Raw genomic sequence first — 26,657 nt, forward strand, 5'->3', positions numbered from 1 at the left:
GACATAGAACCCATGTGGACCTGCGGTGGTCACGAGAAAGGGGTACCATTTTGCGATTTGTCTTTGGAGGAGGGTGTCTTCTCATTACTCTCACAAAGGACTGCGTGCACAGCAGTGCCTCTCTGGGCATCTCACACAGACTGTTATGAAGGAGATGAGGACCGGGGAAGTTCTCATCCAAGGAGAAGAGCTTATCACAAATCCATTCGATTCTTGTGACAAATATGTACAACAGCCTTCTCTGCAGTGGGTGCCATTGTGGGACTTGGGGGAGACGCACAAGGTAACTAGATGGATGGAAGCCTTGGCTACGCGGAAGTCACATTATGGCGGAGCAGAATGAAGTGCTATAGAGCTCAGAGAAAGAGAGGCATCACATAAATTGCTCTATAAATGAAACTTGACCTGAATAATGAAAAGAAACCCACTGGGCCCCAGCAGGTGGGTCTGAGGTCACATTACAAGATGGCCATGCACGTCAGGCTGGGGAAGCAGCCGGGTAACCATAGTCACGGCATTTCCGGATTCTTTTCATTGCTCTGGGGAAGGCACTGGTAACATTCTGAGACTCTCTCCTGTGCTGAATGTTCCCACCAGGGTCTACCTTTTCTGACTGCTGATGGCCCTAACAAATCCTCCGGAAATGAGATCTAAGTCAGTGTACCAAAGCTTCCCTAGACAATACACTGTCCTGACCCTTCAAAGGTATTATCAACACTGCAGGGTCCCCATCGTTCCCTGGTCCAACAACAAACACGTATTTACCCACTGCCTTCTTTGAACTGGGTAGGAGTCCAACATGGTAAATTCAGCAGCGATGAAGGAAAACAATGCCCTTGCTATCACGAGGTTAGGTGGAAGCCAAAGAAGTGGTGGGCAGGTACAGGTGGAAGAGGTAAACGGATGCAAGAAACACATGAGAGAAGTACCAGGCAGCCTCAAGTGCTCAACAGGAAGTAGAACATATATAACTCCATGCCATGGCCCTGGGAAGCTACTTTGGATGGATCGTCAGGAAAGAGCTCTCAGAAGCAGTGACATTTATCAAGATCTCAAAGCTAAGTGGCTTGAAGAAGGGCATCCTGTGTTCCATATTCATGATGAAGATTTTATTGAGTAGGTCTAAGGGTTCAAGAATATTAGTAATCGACCATAGACTTTCAGTGGAAAGTTGATGGTTAGAATAGGAATGGGCTGACTGCCCTGTAATCACATTCTGAGGCTCTATAGACATTTGAGGACTTCTCGTGACAATGTTGCCATCACATCGCCTAAACTGTATGGTCGGGGGGAAGATTCGGATTCAGGTTTAGCATTTGTTTTAAAGTTGGCGTTGTGTTTCTCTATTCAAGTGTCTTTTCTCAGGCAGCTACAAAGTGTTTCTGTTCCTATTACCTTGCTCTAAATGGGAAGCCTAGCTCATCTCTCCTGGCATCTTTATATTCTTAAGGACATCTCTGCAAAATTCTTTGTCAGCTGCAAAAATAGCCTTTTCTAGTGATTTTCTAACTACTGATTTAGCTGTCCTTGTAGGTCTTTAAATGAGGAACCAGCAGCATTGTCCTGGGAAGAATTGTGAAAAGGGACCATTGTGGGCTTATCCCATCACTCGCCTTTACCATGTTCCTTTTCTCTTGGTCCTCACTTTCCCAATCTGTTTTCAACGTGGGACGGCTAACTGCCTGGCAAAACATTAATCCCTATCCGAGGGAGACGAATTACTAAAGGCGTTAGTAGATACTAGTTGGTGGATAACACATTCTCTCGGAGGCCTATCCAGGTTACCTCTTTGCCACTTCAGCCTTTCGGATACCCGGTCCCCAGTTGAGAGCTCCTAGAAGCTCAGAGCTGCACCAATGCTCTCAGCCAAATGGGAACGATCTGGGAGGTGGCATTCCTCCCCAGAAGTGGTTCAAAGCCAGTGACTGATGTGAGCATCTTCTAGTTATCCATGGCTGCCTACAGGAGCTCCCCCCACACACCAGACTTAAGAACAAAAACGCTCATGAACCGTGTGGTTGAGGAATGTGGACTCGGGACAGTGAGCATGGCTTGTCTTGCTCCACAATGACTGGAGTCTCAACTGGAAAACTCAAATGATTTTGAGTGACCTGAGGAACTGGGAATTGGAATTTCCTGGAGGCTTCTTCACTCACTGGATTGGTGCCTGGGGTAGGGAGCCTCCCAGACTGAACTCAGATGGGCCTCTTAATGGGAACACCTACATGTGGCCTCTCCATGAAGCTTGGGCTTCCTTCCAGCATGCTGCCTCAGGGTAGCTGGACTCATCCGTGGTGAATTAAGACTCCAGGAGTGAGTGTATCAGTGAACCGGGGAGGGTGAGGGGGTTGGCCTTTTATAATCTGGCCTCATGGGTCAAATAGTATCTGATAAAAATGTGAAAAGAAGCTGAACATCACTCATCTTCAGGAAAACATACATCAAACCCACAATGAGATACCACCTCACACACATCAAGGCAGCTACTATAAAACAAACAAAGAAAGAGAAAAGAGCAAATATCGGTGAGGATATAGAGAAAAAGGGATCCCTCGACACTCTTGGGGGGACTGTATATGGAAAACAATATGGCAGTTCATCAAAAAATTAAGACTAAAACTACCAGGTGATCCGGCCATCCCAGTTGTGAGCATGGGCTCAAATACGAGCAGGGTCTCGAATGATATTTGTACATCCACGTTCATAGCAGTATTATTCACAATGGCCAAAAGGTGGAAGCCAGCCACGTATCCACCAATGGGTGGGTGGATAAACAGTATATACACACACATGTATATATATATATATATATATCACCTGCTACAGTATGGATGAAGCTTGAGGACAGGACACTAAGTGAAATCAGCCAGATACAAAGAGATACATATTGTATGATTCCACAATCTGAGGTACTTGAATACTCAAAGTCACAGACCCAAAAACTACAACACTGGTTCCCAGGGACGAAGGGCAAAGAGGACATGGCGGGGAGGGGTGTTGTTTAATGTGGACAGTTTCCGGTTTGCAAGATGAAAGGTGGTTTGCACATGTGAATGTGCTTAAAGGCACTGAACTATGTGGTTATGTGTGTTTGACACAGCATGTCACCTGCACCACACTCTGTTGGTTGAAGTAATCTGCAGTGTTGGCAAAGCAGACCCGTCTTGTGATCAGAAGGGTGTCCCAGTATGGATGCTGTGTTTTAGAGCCACCATGGTGTCTGGGAGACCGGGCCCCTTGGAACACGGTGGGGCAGATCCACACTAGTTCGTAGGCTCCAGACGCACTCACGGGATCAGGTTCACGCAACCTCAGCTACAACGAGACCCCGTTCTACGTTCTTTCCCTGCCCCTCCTGCCTCCCACATCTCCTGAGACACTTCCCCTCAGAGCTCTCCATCAATAAATCACTTGCCTGTGACTCCTCGGCTCAGGCTCTACTTCCAGGAAATCTGACCTAAAACAGTCTCGGAGACTGAAAAATCTATTGCGAGTCAAAAGGGCTGTGGAATTTTAGATTATTGCAGGGCTATGGGGAATAATAGGAAGTCTTTTCGTGAGCACTTTTGAGTAAGCCCTGAAGGATGCCAGCCACGTCCTCGCAAGACCTGTCCTCATCACTGAGCCATACTCCTGCAAAGGTCACATCTGCCACTCTTCCTTTTGACAGGCTACTCTTGAGAAGTAAGAGACTAACTCGGGGAGACAGCCTGATGAACACCAGAGGGAGGCACTGTGGGATGTACAGGTCCTTGCTGGCTCTGGACGAAGGGGTTTCCCTGATATGTCACCACGAGGACACTACCACACAAATCAGCATAGGTTGGGCCACGTACAGCCAGCTTGCCCTCATCAACCATGAATGTCTAAGATTTCGTCACCCTCTTGCTAACATGAATCTGCATGCGTGTATTAGTAACCTATAGCTGCCATAACAAAGAACTCCGAACACGGTGGCTTCAAACAACATCGGTCTATTGTCTCACTGTGCTGGGATGTACAAGCCTGAAATCAAGGTCTCAGCAGGGCTGTTTCCTTCTGAGGGCTGTGAGGGAGGGATCCGTTCCATGCCTCTCTCTCCTTCGCGTACACAGGGCCACCTTCTCCCTTGAGCCTTCACGTGGTTTTCCCTTTGTCCAAGAACGGGTCCAAATTTCCCCTTTTCATAAGGACACCAGTCATATTGGCTTAGCATTTACCCTAATGACCTCACTTTAGCTTGATTACCTCTGTAAGGACCTTATACATCAGTGTGCATCGGTGTTCTGGGGGTTAGAGGACTTCAACATAAAAGTCTGGCCGGGGAGGCGATCCTATCAACTCAATGCATGAAAACCCAAGAAGCTGAGGATCAGAATGCACAACGTCAATATGCTCACATACTCCCCTCGCACCAGTGTCAATGATCCTTTTAACAACATACACTCAACAGGAAGACAAAGGGTGAGTTCTACTGCACCTTTATACCAGTGATTGGAGCAAATTCCATTGGGGTCCACCTACCAAACATCACAGAGAGGAGTCTACCTTGCACGTCAGTTAAATCAGGTTGCAAGAATTGGGAGGAAGACCTAACAGTCCTAAGCACCCTACGGAAGCCCCCAACGCTGGGGACACGCGCCTACATTAAAAACCAACTCAACTCAATCGATGAGTTGAATGACTTTCTGACATATCTTCATCAAAGAAGGCTTGGTTGCATCTGATGGGAACAAACAGCCTAATTTTGCTAGAAAGGTGATAATCTCACAGCCCCAAAGTACAAAGGAAAGCACACATGGTATTTGAGCGAGATGTCAAACAGTGACCACTTCAGTTATCAGCCTCTTGTGTAGAGAGACTCTGGATTATAATCTAGGAGTTCTTGGATTCATTCCAGACTTTGACATTTATTATGAAAGAGCTTTAACCATTTCATCTGCTTCCTTGTACCTGAGTTTTTCCCATTTTTAAAAAGTTTTTATTTGAATCACCCAGTGCTCATCACAAGTGCCTTCCTTAATCCCCCTCACCTATTTCACACATCGCCCCCAACCTCCCCTCTGGTAACCAGCAGTTTGTTCTCTATAGTTAGGAGCCTGTTTCTTGGGTTGCCTCTCTCTCATTTTCCCCCCTTTGTTCATTTGTTTTGTTTCTTAAATTCCACATACGAGTGAAATCATAAGGTATTCATCTTTCTCTGATTGACTCATTTCATTTAGCATCACACTCTCTAGACTCAACCATGTCATTGCAAATGAGAAGATTTCGTTCTTTTTTATGACTGAAATTTCATTGTGTGTGTGTGTGTGTGTGTGTGTATCACATCTTCTTTACCCATTCATCAGCTGATGGACATTTAAACTCCTTCCATATCTTGGATATTGTAGATAATGTTGCTATAAACATTGCCCATCGCGGTGTGCATGTATCACTTTGAATTAATGTTTCTGAATTCTTTGAGTGAGTATCTAGTGGTGAAATTGCTGGACCATAGGGAAGTTCTATTGTTAACTTTTTGAGGAAACTCCACAGTGGCTGCATCAGTTCGCATTCCCAGCAACAGTGTAAGAATGTTCCTGTTTCTCCACATCCTCGCCAACACTAGCTTCTTGTATTTTTGATTTTAGCCATCCTGACAGGTGTGAGGTGATATCTCAGTGTGGTTTTGATTTGTATTTTGATGAGTGATGCTGGGCATCTTTTCATGTGTCTTGTGGCCATCTGGATGTCTTCTTTGGAGAAATGTCTTCATGTTTTCTGCCCATTTTTAATTGAATTATACATTCTTTTTTGGGGGGAGGGGGTTGTTGAGTTGTGAAATTTCTTCATAGATTGTGGAAACTAACCCTTTATTAAATATGTCACTGGCAAGTATCTTCTCCCATTCCCTAGGTTGTCTTGTACTTTTGTTCAGTGTTCACTGTGCAGAAGCTTTTTAATTTGATGAAGTCCTCTGAGTTTTCCCCATTTTTAAAATAAAGAGGTAGTGAGCAATGTATGTTCATCTTTAGTTCTGGGATACCGAAAAATAAAGTCAAATGCCAATAAAAGATAAATACATAGATTGAGAGATAGATAAAGAGATAGAACAAAGATAGATAGATAGATGGATGGATTATTTTTTTGTAAGTGGTTTTTCTGGCTTAATAGATTGTCATTGATCAACATTTGTTTCAATAAATGTTAACACTCTGGTGGCCTAAAACGACGCATTCATCATCAAACAATGAGGAGTTCACTCCTAATTCATGAACAAGTTTTCATTGATTAAGTCAATGTTCAAATAGCTCATAGATTTTTTTTTTTTTTTTTTACAAAATAAACCTATTAAATCAGTACTAAGGTCAAATAATAAATTGGCAATTACATAATGGCATATCCTATGTATGTTAAAAGTGTGCTAGGAGTAGAAAACTCAACCATATATTACACTCACTGTGTATTAGATATCTGTCAACACCCATGGGCAATAGGTAATTACTTGCTTTTTACTGGCAGTAAAAAACTAGTTGTCATTCAGACTGATGGACCAGGCAATTTATTTTTGTACAGTGACATTACATCAAATTGCATTATATCTTGACATAACCTGAGAATATGGAGCTGTTTTTCCATTAAGCAAAACAGTAATCAGAAAAATTAAAGTTTAAACACCTCTAGCAGGATTCAACTCAATGCTATGATTAGGATTTTCCCCCAGCCTCAAACTGAGCATTTACTGGATTGCAAATGCTGACCAGGCATCATATCTTAACCGTACCTCCCGCCCCGCCACACACACACCTTTTTCGTCTCCTTCTCTTACAGGTTTTAAAAATCTCTTATCCATTTTATGTGAAAGCCTTTGCATTAACTAACTCATGTGTACCCAGCAGTAAACATCATTCAACAAACAGAAATCAAGAGTCCCATCTGATTTTATTAATAGGGTTCAGCGAGTATTGTTGGTTAAATTCCCCATAAATCATTTCAGACCAAGAACAGAGAAAGCAGACCACCAATGGAGATGTAAATATTTTGAGAGGATGAGCGGCTGTCTGGAGACAATTCTGTTATCGGTGTAGATGTCACTCAAATTACTGTACAGAGTCGCCCAGGACTGAGCTCAAAATGGGAAAGTATAGGCTGTGTTTACATGCACCAAATGAAGTGTGAAGTTGCACCACTGTGCTGAATTTGATCCACCTCGATGCCCATCGAATATTCTTTATGAAAAGAGACGTGCATTCTTTCTTTTTGCAGGTATGCTGCATTTCACATGTGGCCAAGTTCCCACTGTACTCCCTCCCTTGCATTAAATAAGTGTGCAGGGAACACTGACTGAAAGCAATAATCATGTTTCTCTCCAGAAGATTCTGTAGGGTCCTTTCTTCGAGCACTGCCACTTATTTGGATATTGAAACTTGATTTCAATACTGAAGTTTCCCTATGCATCAGTACTCCTGTATCCCTTGGATAAATTCCTAGCAGTGCTATTGCTGGGTCATAGGGTAGGTCTATTTTTAATTTTCTGAGGAACCTCCACACTGCTTTCCAGAGCGGCTGCACCAATTTGCATTCCCACCAACAGTGCAAGAGGGTTCCCGTTTCTCCACATCCTCTCCAGCATCTATAGTCTCCTGATTTGTTCATTTTGGCCACTCTGACTGGCGTGAGGTGATACCTGAGTGTGGTTTTGATTTGTATTTCCCTGATAAGGAGCGACGCTGAACATCTTTTCATGTGCCTGTTGGCCATCTGGATGTCTTCTTTAGAGAAGTGTCTATTCATGTTTTCTGCCCATTTCTTCACTGGGTTATTTGTTTTTTGGGTGTGGAGTTTGGTGAGCTCTTTATAGATTTTAGATACTAGCCCTTTGTCTGATATGTCATTTGCAAATATCTTTTCCCATTCTGTTGGTTGCCTTTTAGTTTTGTTGGTTGTTTCCTTTGCTGTGCAGAAGCTTTTTATCTTCATAATGTTCATAGCAGCACTGTCAACAATAGCCAAATTATGGAAAGAGCCTAAATGTCCATCAACTGATGAATGGATAAGGAAATTGTGGTTTATATACACAATGGAGTACTACAGGGCAATGAGAAAGAACGAAATATGGCCCTTTGTAGCAACGTGGATGGAACTGGAGAGTGTGATGCTAAGTGAAATAAGCCATACAGAGAAAGACAGATGCCATATGTTTTCACTCTTATGTGGATCCTGAGAAACTTAACAGGAACCCATGGGGGAGGGGAAGGAAAAAAAAAGAGGTTAGAGTGGGAGAGAGAGCCAAAGCATAAGAGACTCTTAAAAACTGAGAACAAACTGAGGGTTGATGGGGGGTGGGAGGGAGGGGAGGGTGGGTGATGGGTATTGAGGAGGGCACCTTTTGGGATGAGCACTGGGTGTTGTATGGAAACCAATTTGTCAATAAATTTCATATATATAAAAAAAAACAAAAAAAAAAACGCTAGAAAAAACCAAACAAACAAAAAAAATACTGAAGTTTCAAACACAGTTTCAACTCATTCCAATTCAAATCCACGAATACCCTCTCTTTTCGTACTGCTTGTACCTACTGTCACTCAAAGACGTGGAGGACATGTTTGTTTGTTTTTCTTTTTCATTTTTATTCCAGTAGAGATAAGGTTTTCCTCAACTTTCCAGCAGTTAACTTTAACTAGTGTGTGAGGACTGCGAGTTACAATGGTAGTTTCCAAATTTCAATGTGTCAAGACGTGATTTCCATCATCTTGTACCTGTATCCCCTCTCCCGTGAACGCACATTCATACACTTTTGATTTTGAATAACTGCCTGTTGGGGTTTAACTGCGGACAACAGGCGCTGCTCTAGCTATCTTCTGAAAAACAGCTGGCATGGTACATGTGTTTACAAATCACTGGCTGGGTCCTACGAAGGACCCCTACATCCACAGGACTAAAATAGCCCTCTGGGGACATATTGGTGTTGCCATAGCTGGGGACACAGAGCTGCCTCTATGACCTAGCCCAGGACCCCACTTCACCTTCCAGATCTGCCCTCCCCCCCCTTCCTGTCCTCCCCTGCACCTGACTCAGTTCCTGAAGCAAGTATTAAGACACTGCCTCTGACTGGTGAAGCTAAATCACATCCTGAAAGTTACCTGCAAGGGTGCCTGGGAAATGTAGTTTTTGCTTCGCTGCAAGGGCATCTGGGAGACATAATTTTTAGCCTTCCAGCCTCTGTAGTCTAAGATGCCTCCCTTGAAGGCTATGCAGTAGGTGCTAAGTCTCTCAATTAACCTTACTTTCCCACATAACCACTCTATAAGCAGGCTCATTAGCTACAAATATGTTTGCTATGTTCTCAAAAGCCATCGTGCGTAACTTAGCCGTTTGTTCTCGAATTTGGGATCTTTCTAATCAGTCCACCTTTCAAACTGTATTCCTTTTAAGCAGGCAGAGTGGTTAAGTTAAGTGCTAACAAAATTCTGTATTTATTTCAACTCCTATCCCTTTGGGTACTCTTTCACGGATCAAACACGTTAAATTATTGGCCCTAACATAAGAAAGAATGTGAGGCAGTTGAAAAAGTCTAAAAGGCCTCCAGCACCAAAAACTGTGTCTGAAGTACATCTCCTACACCTAGGGGACTTCCATATGGCAGAGTTAAATGGCACGAGGGTGGAGGACGGACCACAAGATAAAAAGCTTTCCTCTGGTGCTATTGAGGACAGATTAAATTTTCCTGCAAGCACCCCACAGTAGGATTTGAGGCAGAACGGGGATACAAACACAGCAGCAATCAGAAGAGTGTCATTCATTTGCCCAGTTCAATGAGCAATGTCCACAGGCATTTATCAGACAACACTTCCGAACGGCTGAAAAGCAGTGAGCGAGCTTAAGTAATGACTCAGCCAGTCTTCAGGGTGCATCCGAATCTCCGGGACGTAAGGGGCTTGTTAAGGTCAGGGCTCTCCAGCCCCACCTCCCATATTCCTAGGCTCGGGCTCAGAGACCTATCCCCCATTCTCCCAGGGATGCTGATGACAGTGACTGGAGTACCTCCAGCAGAGAACTAGCATAACAGCACGGGGAGTGCACGGTGGGGCGAGTCGCTGAGGTTAATGCCAGGGAAAGAACACCACCCTCTCTGGTTTTTAATTCTTCTCTAATTTATTTTAATGTATTTTTTCTGTGATGTTGGCGTCTAGCTGGCTACAGCGAGAAGCGCGTTTTCTGCAACTGGCTTAGAGTGTTAGTCTCGCAGCTACTGGCACGGTCTGTTTGTGTACCCACAAGGGCTTCCCCACCCTCATCAAGTGTAAGCACACATGATTTTCAGTTGGTATTCTCAACGTTTATTTATTTTTGGGACAGAGAGAGACAGAGCATCAACGGGGGAGGGGCAGAGAGAGAGGGAGACACAGAATCGGAAACAGGCTCCAGGCTCTGAGCCATCAGCCCAGAGCCCGACGCGGGGCTCGAACTCACGGACCACGAGATCGTGACCTGGCTGAAGTCGGACGCTCAACCGACTGAGCCACCCGGGCGCCCCTCAGTTGGTATTCTCATCAACAGTGGCACTGGCCTTGCCCGGGTGTCTGCTTTGCATAGTTCAAGTTTAAATAAAAGAGTTGTGTTAACTTCTGTTGTCTAAGTGACAGAATACATTAGGTTTCTCTCCCATTCTGCCCATCGTCAATTATCATGAAGAACAAGAAATTCCTGCGACTGAAGAATCATCTAAGGCATCTGATACCGAACGTTCACCCACTCTTTACAAGTTGTCTTCATGGTGTTTGTTGCAAACCTTTTACTGGGATGAAGTGCCCGGTGTTTAATTGAGATTCCATCAGATATCATGTACATCAGCTATCACAAATAGCGTCGCAGATTTAATGCCAACAGTGGCGATAGCTGGTTGGATACGGACAGAAGGTATTTTCCCTCCAGGGCAGGGTGGCTTCACAAAAACCTGGTCTCCCACGAAAGATCCAGAGATTCCTTGCATATCCTCACTTGCGGCTGTGTACAAATGTCCACAGTGTCACTCAGAAAGCAGACTCCTTGTCCAATCACATCCTTTTCTCTTGTCAGCACGTCTCAGCAGGCAGGATCCACAGTAATGATCTTCTATGGTCAGTTTCATGGTGCAAAGTGTCTACAAAATATCCCGCTCGACGGAAAAGGACTTTTCTAAATGAAAACTTGAGGGCATGTTGTATTTACCGTCCATGAGCGGAGACGGTCTAAATCCATTCCTCATGGCCCAGGACTGTGCAACGCCCGAGGTCACCGCTGTGCGTGTAATGAAGGAAGAAAGGGATGCCCAGAGCGGATGCTGCTCGAGAACTCTGCATTTGCAGTGTTTCGGGAGACGGCCCTATGAGCTACCTCGCTGTCTCGCCGTGCCAACCCTGGATGACGGTGGCATGAAAGCGTGGTCCCCTCCGTGGGTTTGACGGGATGGCACTGAACTGTGTTACTGCGGCTCCTCTCCCTGGCCCCCAGCCTGCGTTCCGGAGCCGAGTGGAGAGAAAATGCAAGCTGCATCCCGGCGCAGGCTTGTCACGCTGCAGCCAAGGAGCAACTGTCTCAGTTTGGGCTAACTCTGCTGATGCATGCGTCATCTGGGGCAAGACATTTCGGGCCTGTGGATCTCAGCTTTCCCGTCAGAAACAGGCAGACTAGGATTCGGTACAAATTGGGGCACCTGGGTGGCTCAGTCAGTTAGGCGTCTCACTCTTGCTTTCGGCTCAGGTCAGGGTCTTAGGTTTCATGAGTTTGATTGAGCCCCACATCAGGCTCTGTGCTGACAGAGCAAAGCCTGCCTGGGATTCTCTCTCTCTCTCTCTCTCTCTCTCTCTCTCTCTGCCTCTCCCCCACTTCCTTTCTCTGTCTCTCTCGAAATGAATAAATAAACTTAAAAAAAAAAAAGAATTCAGCGCAAATAATAAGAGAATCCTAAGGGTGGTGTTTTTATTAAGATCTCCATCAATTGAAATATTGCTGAGCCCAGAATTTACAATTGTACAAATGGCTTCCCTTCAAACTTTATTAACTGAGTTTAGAAAAAACAAAAAAAAGAGGCAAAGAAATTGCCACTTTGACATGACTATTTCTCATTTGCTTTTTCACTGAGTGCTCATCTTGGTACTACGTCACCTAGTCTATTCTAACTCAAGGATAGAGCATTCTGCAAGTCTGTGACTTTTAAATAAGATATTTTTATGTCAACAGGAAGCTTTAGGAAGTAACTATTTTTTTAATATTTACTTTTTTTTATTTTGAGAGAGAGAGAGCAGAAGCATGAGCAGGGGACTAGCAGAGAGAGAGAGAGAGAGAGGGAAAGAGAGAGAGAGAATCCCATGCAGGTTCCACACTGTAAGCGCACAGACCGATGTGGGGCTGCATCTCACAAATTGTGAGATCATGACCTGAGTCAAAAATCAAGAGTCAGATGCTCAACTGACTGAGCCACCCAGGTGCCCATAAGAAGCAATTTTTTTTTTTAATTTTTTTTTTCAACGTTTATTTATTTTTGGGACAGAGAGAGACAGAGCATGAACGGGGGAGGGGCAGAGAGAGAGGGAGACACAGAATCGGAAACAGGCTCCAGGCTCCGAGCCATCAGCCCAGAGCCTGACGCGGGGCTCGAACTCACGGACCGCGAGATCGTGACCTGGCTGAAGTCGGACGCTTAACCGACTGCGCCACCCAGGCGCCCCTAAGAAGCAATTTTAAAACAGAAGCTTATTGTAAATCAGGAGCCTGGTGAGTGACTGGGAAAACTGCACGGGACTTCACCTACTGTCTGGTGACTAGAATTGTAATCCTGGCTTTGCCACTTAGGGTACGTGTTCATGCATTTATTTACTTATTCACTTATGTGCCCTTTTATTCAGGTATTATGACAGATAGAAATTAAGTACCTGGGCCTGAACACTGCTACATTGTTTTGCACATAGACTACAGGACAGAGGTCCTGTCCCGAATCTTATACCTTAGTAAGGGGAAAAGTTAATAAACCAACCATGAGTGGAGTGGAGTGGAGTGGAGTGGAGTGGAGTGGAGTGGAGATGAGTGGAGACTGAGACTTATTGTTGCATCTGGATTTGAAATGGCCAGAGATATCCTGGTAGCTGCAAACTGTTTCTTGACAAATGAGTCCACCTAATATATGCTCAACATATGTGGTCAACAATCCCAGAGTCATGGGGCTCACTTAGAGTTAACAGAGGCAGGTGCAACTTCTTATCACACACACTCCCTAACTTAAGATGGCCAATGCAACTTTTGACACTCCAGTGGTTAAAGGAAGACAACCCTGGGAGCGCCTGGGTGGCTCAGTCTGGTAAGCATCCGACTTCGGCTCAGGTCCTGATCTCACAGCTAGTGGATTCGGCCCCACATTGGGCTGTGTGCTGACAGCTCAGGGCCTGGAGCCTGCTTCAGATTCTGTCTCCCTGTCTCTCTGCGCCTCCCCTGCTCACGGTCTGTCTCTCTCTCAAAAATAAACATTAGCAAACGAATTTTACAGTATGACAAGGCTCGGTTCTGCTCATCGGGAAACTGGGAAATGCATGTCCTAGGTAGATTGGGGTGTGCTTAGTTCAGTCCTAACACCTTGCACAAGACGCTGTTTCAGTCGTCACCTGAAATATAGACGTTCCCTGATCTAGAGGCTCTTACACTGGATGAGCCCAGCTCTGGGTGTTTGCAAAGATATCCCTTGGTGAATGGGAAGGAAGTGTTAGGATTTTCTGTTTTATGTCTAAATGAGCTGGCTCAGGGTGGAGTTTACTACTAGTTCAGATCCTGACTGATGCTCCCTGCCCCATGCAGCCCTGTAAGATGTTATATGTGGGTTCCATGACAAGGACAGGAGTGACTCACTCATTTGCATTAATTTTTATTTGCAGCAAATGGCAACCCTGTGCCAAGCTCAAGTGATGATGCCATCTAGCTCTCACTACAGTAGCCCTCAGGAAATGGATGAGTGACTTAAAGGCTCCTACCAAGATACCAAGACTGAACTCAACAGGAATAATGGCAGCACAGGGAAACAATGCAGAGTACTCCAAATAAGAATTCCGAGTTTTGGGGGGGCGCATGCGTGGCTCGGTCGGTTGAGCGTCCGACTTCGGCTCAGGTCATGATCTCATGGTTCGTGGGTTCGAGCCCCCGCGTGAGGCTCTGTGCTGACAGCTCAGAGCCTGGAGCCTGCTTCGGATTCTGTGTCTCCCTCTCTCTCTGCCCCTCCCCAATTTGTGCTGTCTCTCTCTCTCTCTCTCTCTCTCACAAAAATAAATAAACATTAAAAAAAAAGAAAATTCTGAGTTTTCAAGAAGGCTATTGAAATGAGTAATCTGCGTCCACTATCATGAACAAAGAATCTTCACGGTAATGTATATTGTGCCATGAGATGTTAGGTAGTGAGCACTCTGGTGTGTAAATCACTTACAAGACGTAGATGCACACGTGTGGATTTTACTGCTTTAGCCCTGGGTGTGTGTGATCACAAGAGTTTGGAGAACACCGTTCTAACCACTCCCCATCATCTTCATTAGGAACTGTCATGGTTAGTGGTCATGTCTGAATTTTCACAGAAGTCTTTGATCTCAGGTTGAACCACAAGAAACTGATGCTATGCGACCATCTGCAGCCAGCAAATATTGCAATTTTGTGTGGCTGAACTTAATAAATACAAAACCCAGGGGCGCCTGGGTGGCTCAGTGACTCAAGCGTCAGACTGTCAGTTTCAGCTCAGGTCATGGTCTCATGGTTTGTGGGATCAAGCTCTGTGTCAGTGTAGAGACTGCTTGGGATTCTCTCTCCCTCTCTCTCTCTGTCCCTCCCCCGCTCATTGTTGCGCTTTCTCTCTCTCCCTCAAAATAAATAAACTTTAAAAATAAATAAATAAATACAAAACCAGAGTTAATAAATATTTGAGGGTCTTCTTTGTATGAATCCCTACGCTCAGTGCTGGGCATACACCTAACAAAATGCCCACTGCCCCTATCATCATACAGCCCAGGTATCCTTGGGAAGACACACACTAAAGATTTTGTGACGATGCATAGGAAGGAAGTAAGTCAAAACTTTCTATTCTAGTGGCAGAAAGTTTCAGGTTGACTGAGAACAGTTTGAGGCAGGTGCAAACTTTGATGTGTTAAGTGCCTGCGACAGCAAAACTACTTTCAAAGTTATCTCTAGCATCACAATAAACTAAGTCACTCACCAAGCCTCCTCTCCTCCTACTCAATATAACCCTGAAAAGAGATTACCCAGTTGGCCAATGTTTATATTAGCCCAGAGGCAAACCCAGCCCACTATCTAAGTTTTATTGGAATATGGCCCTGCCTGTTTGTTTTGTAGGGGAGGAATAATCTATCCTCTTATGTTCTGTGCCTGAGGTCTGCAATTACACTGACAAAAGACAGCTTAATAGAAAAGGCATACAATTTTTATGGATGTAACAGAGGTTCACAGAAAAAGAATGAAAACTCCAGGTGTTAGACTCAGGGGTTTATATATCATTTTTAAAAAGCGTGGTAAGTTATGCAAAGTGACTAGGAAATATATCAAGGGAACAAACAGAAGATAGGGGTTTAGTAAGGGCTATTTATGCAAACTCATCTAGGCATTTATGTTGCCTCCCCAATGATTACAGTCATCCCCACCCCGCCCCCCCACTTCCTGGTAAAAGGAAAAGAAGTCACCTTTCTCACAAGAAATTTATGCTATGGTTTTGGGCAGATGGGGAGGTAGCAAACTTTTTGCTTTTGCTGTTTCTTGATTGCTTTCAGCTGAAAATAATCCATTTGCCAATAATCCATTTACCAATAATCCATTTTGGAGTGGCTTATTCTGGTCCCACTCAGTTTACATATTGTCCCTGTGGTTTTCATGCTATGTCAGTAGCAAGTAGTTAAGACAGAGTGGTCTCAATTGTTGCAGAACCAAAATATCTACTATCTGGCCCTTTACAGGCAAAATTTGCCAGCCCCAGATTAATAATAGCATCATACAGGGGCACCTGGGTAGCTCAGTCAGTTAAGCATCCGACTTAAGCTCAGGTCATGATCTCATGGTTCATGAGTTTGAGCCCCACGTTGGGCTCTGTGCTGACAGCTTGGAGCCTGGAGCCTGCTTCACATTCTGTGTCTCCGTGTCACTCTGTCCCTCCCCCACTCACATTCTGCCCCTCTCTCTCTCAAAAATAAATAAACATTAAAAAAAAATAATAGCATCACACATTGTAGAAAAAAACAAAAGTCACGTAGCTGTATACTGGATATACTATGGATCCGCTAATATTCCAAAACAGAACAAAGGGAATCAATAGAAAGATACATTTACACTTGTCTTGACGTTTGCTATCACCTTTCTTTTTAGGAATGTATGGAATGACTTTAGATAATGTGTAAATGGTCATTTAAGCCCTTCTGAGATTTGAAATTCCAAATGCTTTTCTGTTGTAAAAAAAAAAAAAAACAAACAAATCAGGGGCACCTGGCTGGTTCAGTTGGTAGAACATGTGACTCTTGACTTTGGGGTCGTGATTTTGAGCCTCAAGTTGGGTGTAGAGATTACTCAAAAAAAAAAAAGTAAATTTCAAACAAAACCAAAATCTAGTGCATCTTGTCTTCTGAGGAAGCTCCCTGGCCATCACCCTCTAACTGTAAAATAAACACCCATCCTGAAATACATATGTAAATCGGAGCTCATTCTTGTGACATAATCTGTGCAAAGCTAAATCATTTGCCAGAATAAATTCAAAGGGTATTTCATTTTAAAGCTTACTGCCGCCGTTCTTTTACAAATAGGTCTGCACATAAAAGACACAGGTCCTTTATTAACTTATACAAAATTTTTCACAAGGCTAGTAATTGAAGTTCCCCTGCCTTGATAACAGATGAACTGTTTATTTTGAAAGTAACAGTAAGGAAAAAAAAAATGCTAATGTTCTTTCAAACAGATTTTGAAAGGCATGATGACAGTACAGATATAAACCATTTTCCTCTGGGCTATAAAAGGTACTCGTGATCTAAGAAACTCTTGTAATTGATAGACATTTTCTCTGAGTAAGGTTTATCCCTTTTATTTTTGGACGGCTGGGATTCTAGTTTCTTAGCTCATTAAAAAGTCTTTTCTAGGGTGTGAGCAATTATAATGCAAGGGCAACAGAATTAATAAATCCAAAACACAAAGAGTTGAATGAGGAACAGGAAATCCCTAGGTCTCTTTTGAAGTCACCGAAAGAAAGACTGTGGATCTAGAATCCCACCATTTGGCTCAATTACCGCCTGATGAAATGGAAGTGTTTTCTGACACAACCTTACTTTGTCGAAAAGGAAGCCGTTGATATTACAAGTGGACACTTTCTGCATCAAGGCTGATCCTCCTGTGAGAGGGATCTTAGCTCCTTCCAAGTGACCAGGGGCAAAGAGGAAAGGACGTCCAGATATAAGAAATATTGCCAAATGGACCGTTAGCCGCTGTTTTGTTTTAAAGATGGTTTGGATTGTTTTCTTGACAGAAACATCCCTGGCTGTTGTTTTAATGGTGGAAAAGTCTTGGTGGCTTCATGGCAAAGCAAGTAATATAAAGCAAGAAGGTCTTCAGAAAGTTGGAGTCAATGGCATTGGCCACACACAATAATGTCTGGAAAGTTTTTAAAAATCCTGTTGCCCTGGTCACAACCTCCAATTTCTGTGAGTAGGATCCAGGCATCAGTACTAGCTCAGTTACCCAAGGTGATTCCAATGTGCAGTCAAGTTCAAGGACCCCAGGTGAGAGGAGATCACACCGTCAAACCTAAAGGCCATGGACCAGTGTTGGTGAGGATGTGAAGAAAAAGGAACCCTTGTGCACAATTGGTGGGAATGCAAATTGGTGCTGCACCAATTTGCCTGTGTGGAAGAGAGTGTGGAGGTTCCTCAGAAAATTAAAAATAGAAATTCCATAGATCCAACAGTCGCATTACTGAGTATTTACCCAAAGCAAATGAAAACACTAATTTGAAAAGACACACCCGTACGTTTATTGCAGCATTATTACCACAGTAGCCAAGATATGGAAGTGTCCATCTACAGATGAATGGATAAAGATGTGGTGTGTGTGTGTGTGTGTGTGTGTGTGTGTGTGTGTGTGTGCATGTGTGTGTGTGTGTGTGTGTGTGTGTGGCTGTAGGATTTTAGAGCCACAGGTTCTCAAGAGTCAAAAAGATGGAGGTCAGAACATGACCTCAGGGCCAAGACAGTTAGTTTTGGTTGAATTGTAAGAACATTTGTGGTTGAAGATGTTTTGTAAAGTCAGTTCTGTAGACCACAAGCCTATGGCGACACTAAAGTCCAAACGTGCTCCTTTTGAGAGACAGCACAATCGTTCCAAAACATTAATCATTCTTTGATGAAAGCGTGAAAATCGAGAGCATGTAGTCAGCTCATATGAAATGTTAAAATTCGTTTCTGAAGGAATAATTTCTTAAAGCAACCATGCTGCTAATGTGCGTTGCTGTGCGACAACCACTGACCATCTTTCTTCAGTTCCATGTGGGAAGGAAGACTGTATTAAATCTGATTTCAATGGTCCCAGAAAAGGCAATTTACCACATGTGGGTGAACATTTTATTATCAAGAGGAAATTCATTTCACAGGCACAGAACCCACAACAAGACGTATCATGGTTGACAGTATCTGGCGTCCCCATTAATGACGTTGGGATAGCTGCCAGTGCCTGAACGTGACAAGGACGCTGAAATCTCATGTTTTGGCGGAATGTGAAGCAGGAAGGAGCTTCCAAACAGGAGGATTCCAAACACCATTTCAAGAGGACCCCGCCATCTCCCAGCCAACATACGGCCAACGAGAGCCCGCACCTCCAGCTGGGGAATGCCGTGGAACGTACCTCAGACAAAAGACGGGTTGGGGAGCTCATATTTTACTCTGGCAAGGGAAAAGGCTGTTTGGGCCACCCTCTCAGAAAGGAGTTTTGGAAATGTAAGAAGAAATTAGGTATGACTCACTGAGCTGATTACCCAGGACACATACTGTGAATCATTACACAAGATGTAGTCTCTCGGTAAATAAAAAGACCAAGATGCTGCCAGATGTAAATCTGAGCCCAACTCATTATATTTTATCTTTGGAGGCAAAGATCCTGTGTGCTGAGTTTTTTCCTCACTTCATGAATGTGACAGGGGGTATAAGCTTGTCCTTAGTTATTGTATATTTGTGATACTCTCTGGCTCTCTCTCTCTGGCTTTCTGGATTAACATTTTCCTTTATTTTTCTATTGAGTTGGATACGATTGATCATTATGTCTTTGAACTTCTCTTCTGGCAGACACGGGATGTGTTTATTTCCTTGCATGCTCAATCAATATTTGGTGGCTGGATGTATGAATGAAGTAGTTATACTTTTTTTTTTCCTTCTCCGTTTACCTTTCTGATTTGTTTTACCTTTATTGACTTGATGACTGTCCTTTACATTGTTTCTGGACTTTCCTCAAGACTCACTGCTCAGCTCTTTCCCCATCCAAAGAGGGCCTCATGAGTCCTCACCAATGAAGTTAGGACTAGCACAATGTCAAAACCACTGGAGGGAGGACATGAAGAAGAAGGGAAGGAATCATCTGCATGGGGGTGTAAGCAAACAGGTAATGCTGGAGACATGTGGGCAGGCAGACCTGATTCGGTGAGCTAAGACATCATTTCTTAGCGTGTAGGGCGGCTGGCTATGACCCACAGATGAGTATAGTTAGGAAGTGTAGCCAACATTGAGGCTGGGCTAACCATGGCTTGGGAGAAGAGAACGGAAAGCGTGGTGTCTGAATCAGGAGTATGGTCACCATGTGCCAGACTCCACAGGGCTTGCCTGCCTGGTGCTGACCCAGGAGCCCACTAGGGCAGACCAGGCACGCATAAGGTATGGAGAAGTACACGAGGCGGAAACGTGCACTCTGATTTTCCAGCCCTTGACTCTATTCACGTACGCAGTGATCGCACGCTTTCAAACTCTGCTATTTGCTAACATTTATTTATAACTTTATCATCAATATTTGTGGGCTTTCACACTCATTTACAGACATGTGCAGAGTGGCGAAAAAACTTGAGTCAGCTGACACGCTTCTTCTTAGCTGAATCCAACAAGGCAACACTGTCTTCCGTTCTCATACTACCAAAAAACACCATCCTTTCCACAGTATATGTAGAGCCACGTTTTATGTATTTTTGTGATTTTTGTTGGTGATTTCACTGTTTAAAATGACTCCCAGGTGTACCGCTAAAGTGTTGGTCAGCGTTCCTAAGCTCAAGAGGTATGGAACCTGCCTTACAAAAAAGAATATGTGAGTTAGATAAGCTTCCTTTTCCAGGCATGAGTCACAGTGCTGTTTGTCCTGAGTTCAAAGTGAGAGAGTCAGCTATATATTTAATAAGGCTTTTTTCTTTAAACAGAAATTCACACAAAACAAGGTTACATATTGATTGGGTGATGAAAGTATTGTGACCAAGGGTTCACAGGAACCTAGCCCCAGGTTTCCCCTAGGAGCTGTGTTCCGTATTTGCTGACTCAGAGTTCACTGCGACTTTACAGAACGTCATTTCAGTGGATTATGACAGTCGACTGCACTTCCTTCTCCCAATTGCCCTTAGCCAATTTCCCTTCTCTCCCAACTTCCTTCACTTAAGCAACACCCACATTTCATCACATGCACTGAAAGCTTGCATCATGATTTCTCCTTTCCTTCTCTTTCCATCCTGCATGCTAGCCATACTTCAGGCACTCACTTCATAGCTGAATTATCACTATAATTTGTTAGCTGTTCTCCCAGTTTCTAACTGCTCTTTTCCTCCCTGTAGCCTAGAAAAACTATTGCCTACTGCCTTTAATGTTCTCACTTTTCCTTCCTCCCAGTGAGGTGTGATCACCTCTACAAAGTCCAGCTGAAGGACTACCTCCTCCATGAAGCTGTCTCTGTTGCTTACATTCTGCAATCTTTTGCTTGTCCCCAAAGTCCCCAGAGCACCTGTAGCCAAAGGCACTCATGTGGTGAACTGATGGAGTCAACTTCTATGGGAACTTGCACAGATCACACAGAGCAGATGGGTGACGTCTTTGTGCTTCTCAAGATTGTCCATAGCACTTTGTACAGTTGCTGAGTAAACTTTTCTCCCGTGTCCCTCAAATCCAGACTTCTAACAATCAGGGTTCCCAGAGGAAATACAGTGTGCTCGGTTAAATTTGAATTTCAGATGAACGATGGATGCTCTTTCACTAGAAGTCTGTCCCAAATACTGCAGAGATATACTTGAACTACAAAAGATAGGCTGTTTATTTAAATCTCCAACTAAACTGGGCATTCTGTATTTTTATTTGGCAAACCTGGTAGCCTTACCAAGAGCAGCTTTAGTATTCCCAATACGTTATTGGAATGAACTGCTTTCTAAGGAAATACAAAAGTAGCAGATGTCTTGCCTTCTAGCTGTGAAGAGAAGGCGTAGAGAATAAAAAGACTTAAGCCACAGGGAGGAAGTTGTACTCAATTCAGATACCGGCTGAGGAGGCACAAAATATAATTCAAGTCACGTTTGATTACCTGTTTCAGGTTTCCAGGACATGTCCTTAGAGCCGAATTTTGAGGAAGAAAAGACATGGGTTTTCAGACGGCGGAGACCAACTGGATTAGTCAACTAGAGTCGCCATAGTGGCCACCACACAATGAGCAGCTTTGACAACACACATTTATTTCTCCCCGTCTTGGAGGCTGGGAGTCTGAGATCCAGGCAGGGCCGAGGCTGGTTCCCCTCTGTCCTTGACGTGTAGACGCCATGTTCTCCCCATGTCCTCACATGGTTGTCCCTCTGTGTGTGTCTGTGTCCTAGTCTCTTCTTCTCACGAGGACACCGGTCCTGTTGGGTTAGGGTTGCCTTAATGACCTCATTTTACCTTTATCACCTATATAAAGATCCCATCTTCAAATACAGTCCTATTGGTGGACTTCAATTAGTGCTTCAATGTGTGGATTTGGAGGGGGTGGGAAACAATCTAATGTATAATACCAGGTAAATGTCCCTGGAAAAGCAGACGTTGTAGAAATGACCACCAAGTTCATCATTCTCTTGTGCTTCTAGTCCAGCATCACCAGTGTCATTCTGCGTGTGTTTTTACCAGTTTTTCCAAAATACCGAGAATCTTGGACCGTCAGTGACAAAACCTGACCTAGTCAGTCACAAAGGACAATCCCTTCTCCGAGTACAGGGGAAGTAAAAAGAAGTTACTCAGACAGAAGTGTAAAATAATTACTTAATCACCACAAGGGTGATGATGATAATTCCTATTGGCAATGTGATTCTATGCGAGCAGCATAAACTTAGAAACATAAACAGAAAAGCTGCGGAACCATAAGACTAACCTCAAACCCCAGGAAGGGAACATAGGTATTGTCACATACTTAGAATTTGGGGGGAGTGTAGATAACTTTAGTCATAAATATCAATCATCTTCCCCACACCCAACTAGGACACAGAGATGGTTCTAATGCAATCTCTTATAAAAAGGACTTTCAAATTTTTCAGCTGTTACTTTAGGAACGTTTCTGTAGTTGAGGCTTGCAAAAGTTACTGGCCTCAATCCTCCTTAGAGCAAGATTTGTAGAACGGAGTTTTATTCTTACAAGTCTAAGATGAGCTTCACTTTTCTGAAAACAAGGAGACGAAAACGATTTCTCTCCAGAACCATTTGTGACCGTTTGCGTAAAGTAGATCTCACAGCTGGTTCCCAGGCTGATAAAGTTACATGAACAGGGCTGTCAAAAGCCAAGAAGTGCGTAGGATTCTTGCTCTCTTGAAAGAAAGCGCCTGGCAGAGCAGAGGACCCCCAAGCCAAACCGTGGGTCATTCCATCCTGCCAAGGATGAATGTGTTGGTTTGTTGGTTTCCAACTCTACGTATCCAAGAAGACTTGACATAGTATTTTATGAAACAAAAGACTTTCAGAAGCTCATTTTCCAAAGATTGCCCTGGAAAAGGGGATGCGTGTGGTTTCCAGGAAAACGTTGATACAGCCAGGGCTTTTGCCAGATAGAGTTTCTTGTTTAGATGCTGGTCGCCAGAAAAGCTAGTTCTGACAATGGATGGATGGGATAAAACAATGGAGGTATTCCAGAATAGGATGTTTGTTAGTGTTAAAGATTTGGGCTCTGTGGGGAGTGGGAAACAAACAAACAAACAAACAAACAAACAAACAAACGTATTTCATATTTGCAAAGAGAAGACAAAACGAAAACGTAAAGCACTTAACTGCTCACAAGAACCAAATGCTGTGTATCACTGCAGATTTTATATATGAGATACATAGGATTTCTCTGGAGAGGTAAAGCCAGTGAACGGCCAATTTAAAACTCATTTTTAAATTCCAGAATTCCCTGCTGCTTCGACATGGAAATCTAAAATGAAACAATACCCAGGATGGGTCCCTGAGGAGTGAGTAAAATTGCTCAATCACTGAACTCATAGAATCCTGTGCCAGGATAATGCCAGGCAGAGGGCTCTTCTGATAGGACACCAAATAGCCTTTCCTAAGAGGACCCTTTCAGGACCACATCTGGGAAGTGGCCTCAACCCACAAAAACTCATAAGCGTAGAACTCTATACCTGATTGTGTTACAGACTGAGGCTTGATTTTTGTTGTTTTTCTTCAGAGGCAGGTTACTGTTTTTACTCACTGCGTTGTTATCACTGATTTTCACTTTTATTTCTGGCTCTCCGGTGGTCAGTAATGAAGCAAAGAAGACGCTCCCACGTTTCTTCAGAGTCTCGGATGAGTCTTTTGTCTTGAAGCAGAATTGGTTGGTTCAAACATCTGGTGTAATAAAGCGGTGCCGTGGTAAGTTCTGTATTTAACATCGTTCCGTCGGAAAAACAAGTGTTTCCTTTGTCTGAACGCTAGACGTCTTCACCTGCGCATCATAACACAGGGCATAACCCTGTGCATCTGCTGACACAGGGCAGATCAAACACTGTAAATGTGTCTACACGTCAAACCTGAGTGCTTGCAGATGCCCGGGCTCTGTTTCAGGGATGAAGTTGTCAGAGCCATTGTATAAGGTGGATATGTAATTTCACTCCTTGAATGTGGTTAATTGGCTTTGTCCTTAAAGTCTGGTGTAGTAGAGGGTTCCCTTCACTCTGTACACCATTTTGTCCAGAAAATAAGGGGGTCTAGGACTTGGGAGTTCAATTTTTATGTGACCCTGGTACTCAGAGATGTAGAAGTTTTTAGCTCCAACCTCCTCTTGCCTTTGTTTTGACAGACTTCTAGGGATGGTGGACTTGGATGGCTAACAGATGCTCTTTGTGGATTTTAGAGAAGTACCATTCAAGTCCATTTAATTTGGAAGCTGCTGCTCAACATTTTGTGAGCGTTTTGTTTTGTTTTGTTTGTTTGAGTTTATTTTGATAAAAACAGAGACAGTATGAGCAGGGGAGCAGCGGGGAAAGGAAGGGAGAGAATCCTAAGCAAGTTTCACTGTCAGTGTAGAGCCCCATGTGGGGCTCAGTCTCATAAACTATGAGATCATGACCTGAGCCGAAACCAAGAGTGGGATGCTTAACTGAGTCACCCAGGTGCCCCTAAGAGCTGGTTTCTAAAGCCAGGTTTAAATCCTGTATTTCACTAGGTTTACACAGTTTTTGTTTATGTGCTCAATCTATTGTGGTTGTAGTCCACACTCAGAAGGCAGCCAAATGCAGAAAGAGGGACCGAACCCTCAGATGGCTACCACTCAGATTAGGGCCCTAATCCTCAGATGGCTACCACTTCTGCTCTTGGACTTCTGGAGCAGAGCAGACAAGCCAGGAGGTGGGGAGAACCATATATCTTAGAGAGACAACATCATTTAGCTTCTAAGTAACAAATATCCTTTGAATAGAAAAACCAACACAGGTTGCCGTGGAGACTTTGGGTTTCTACATCACATAATTTAGCATGGTTTAATTTCTTGAATGAACAGATGATTCTTAAAATATAGATGTGTGTCTGCGTGGAATATGATCTGATGTCTACTGGAGTAGACTGCAACATCCCTCTATTTTGTTAACATGAAACAGAAAACCTACTTCCCTACACAGCCACTAGCATGCACAGCATGGGATGCACAGGATTAAACATTCACTGTCCTCCAGACGGTCTTAGTTTGACAGAGTCTCAGGTGCACCAGGGACTGGACTGGAGCCCATGATCAAGAGCAGGTCATTTATGCATCCCTGTGCCTTTGTTTCCTCCACCATAAAGTGGGATCACACATCCACCTGGGGGATTGCAAGTTTTATAGAAGTTTATACAGAAGATGAAATATGTAAACCATGCTCGCAGAAAAGCACTCCACAAAGACCACGTACTTGCTCTTTGTTAGTTAATATTATTAAGGATGTTTTGGTAGGGGACCTTGAGAAGCCTTCCCATATTATGGTCACCTAGAGTGGGATTGGATCCAGAAGACAAAAGAGAAAAGGCCGAGAGTATGGTGTATGGTGACCCATGGGGCACAGGAACCCATAACTGTTGAGGGGTCCCATGTGTCCTGAGCATGTTCAGCTACAGATCAGGGAAGCATGCCCTTTGGGAGGCAGCTACATGAATCCAGAAGTAACATCTGTCTTTCTTTTTTAATGTTCATTTATTTTTTGAGAGACACAGAGAGAGAGAGAGAGACCATGAGAGTGGGGGAGGGTCAGAGAGAGAGAGGGAGACACAGAAACCAAAGCAGGCTCCAGGCTCTGAGCTGTCAGTAGAGAGCCCCACATGGGGCTCAAACTCATGAACCGTGAGATCATGACCTGAGCCAAAGTCGGACGCTTAACCGACTGAGCCACCCAGGGGCACCCTGTCTTTCAACTCACCCCCACCAAACTGCATGTCAAGATTGACCAAATTCATTTGTTTCTTCAACACTGGAAGGTTTCAGGCACCTCAAAGAACTAAACCCACTTGTTGGTTTTCTGGCCTTGCCTTAAACTACCACCGGTACTGCTTGAATGGCTACATTTAATTAACAAATGTGATAAAGGGTTCATCTTCCTGCTTATGAAACGAAACAAGTCTGGCTGCTTTTGAAATAGCTAAAGCAGGGGTCAGTAAATGTTTCCTCTAGAGGGCCAGATAAGGACAATTTTTTGGCTATGGGGGCCATATGGTCTATGTCACTGCAATCAGGCTCTGCCTCTGTAGTGTAAAAGCAGCATATAGACAGGACTGGGGGAGGCAGAGTACCAATAAAACTTTATTTATGGACAGCAACATTTTCATTTCATATAATTTTTATGTGTCGTGAAATAGTCTTTTGATTTTTGTACCCCAAACATTTAAATATATCTAACAACCGTTCTCAGCTTGTGGGCAAGGATGCTGAAAACAGGTGAGAGACTGGATTTAACTTGTGGGTTGTGGCTTTCAAAATGGCAGAATCCATGCCCCTTAACTTGAGATTCCAGGGCCACTGGAATCTGCTCCCATCAGCCCAATCTACCCCTTCACCTTTGCTTAGTCAAACCCTGTCCTTCAAGGGCTGGTGAAAGGTCCACCTCTTTTGTGATATCTGTCCATCTCCTTCCAAACACATTTATAAACATCCATCGGTCATTCAGTGAGATACAGGCCAGTCCCCTTTGCAAGGACAAGTGGAGACAGACCAGTCATGGCTGGACTGCCAGC

At 43.9% G+C, this 26,657-nt stretch overlaps 1 long non-coding RNA gene across 2 annotated transcripts; it reads right to left on the minus strand.

The window, feature by feature from the left end:
- Nucleotides 1-19,961: 19,961 nt before the first annotated feature.
- On the minus strand, nt 19,962-24,438 carry LOC124509332 (uncharacterized). Of its 2 annotated transcripts, none has more exons than XR_006961423.1 (2): nt 23,600-24,438; nt 19,962-21,856 (listed from the first exon to the last, which is right to left on the minus strand). It is a non-coding gene; the product is annotated as an uncharacterized LOC124509332 (long non-coding RNA). The 2 variants fall into 2 exon arrangements; XR_006961422.1 differs by having other exon boundaries at nt 19,962-23,145.
- Between the last annotated feature and the right edge of the window lie 2,219 nt (nt 24,439-26,657).

This window comes from Lynx rufus, unplaced genomic scaffold, assembly GCF_022079265.1.
Source record: "Lynx rufus isolate CCGP_SWC_20201006 ecotype Redwood Valley unplaced genomic scaffold, mLynRuf1.p SCAF_14, whole genome shotgun sequence".
Lineage (NCBI taxonomy): Eukaryota > Metazoa > Chordata > Mammalia > Carnivora > Felidae > Lynx > Lynx rufus.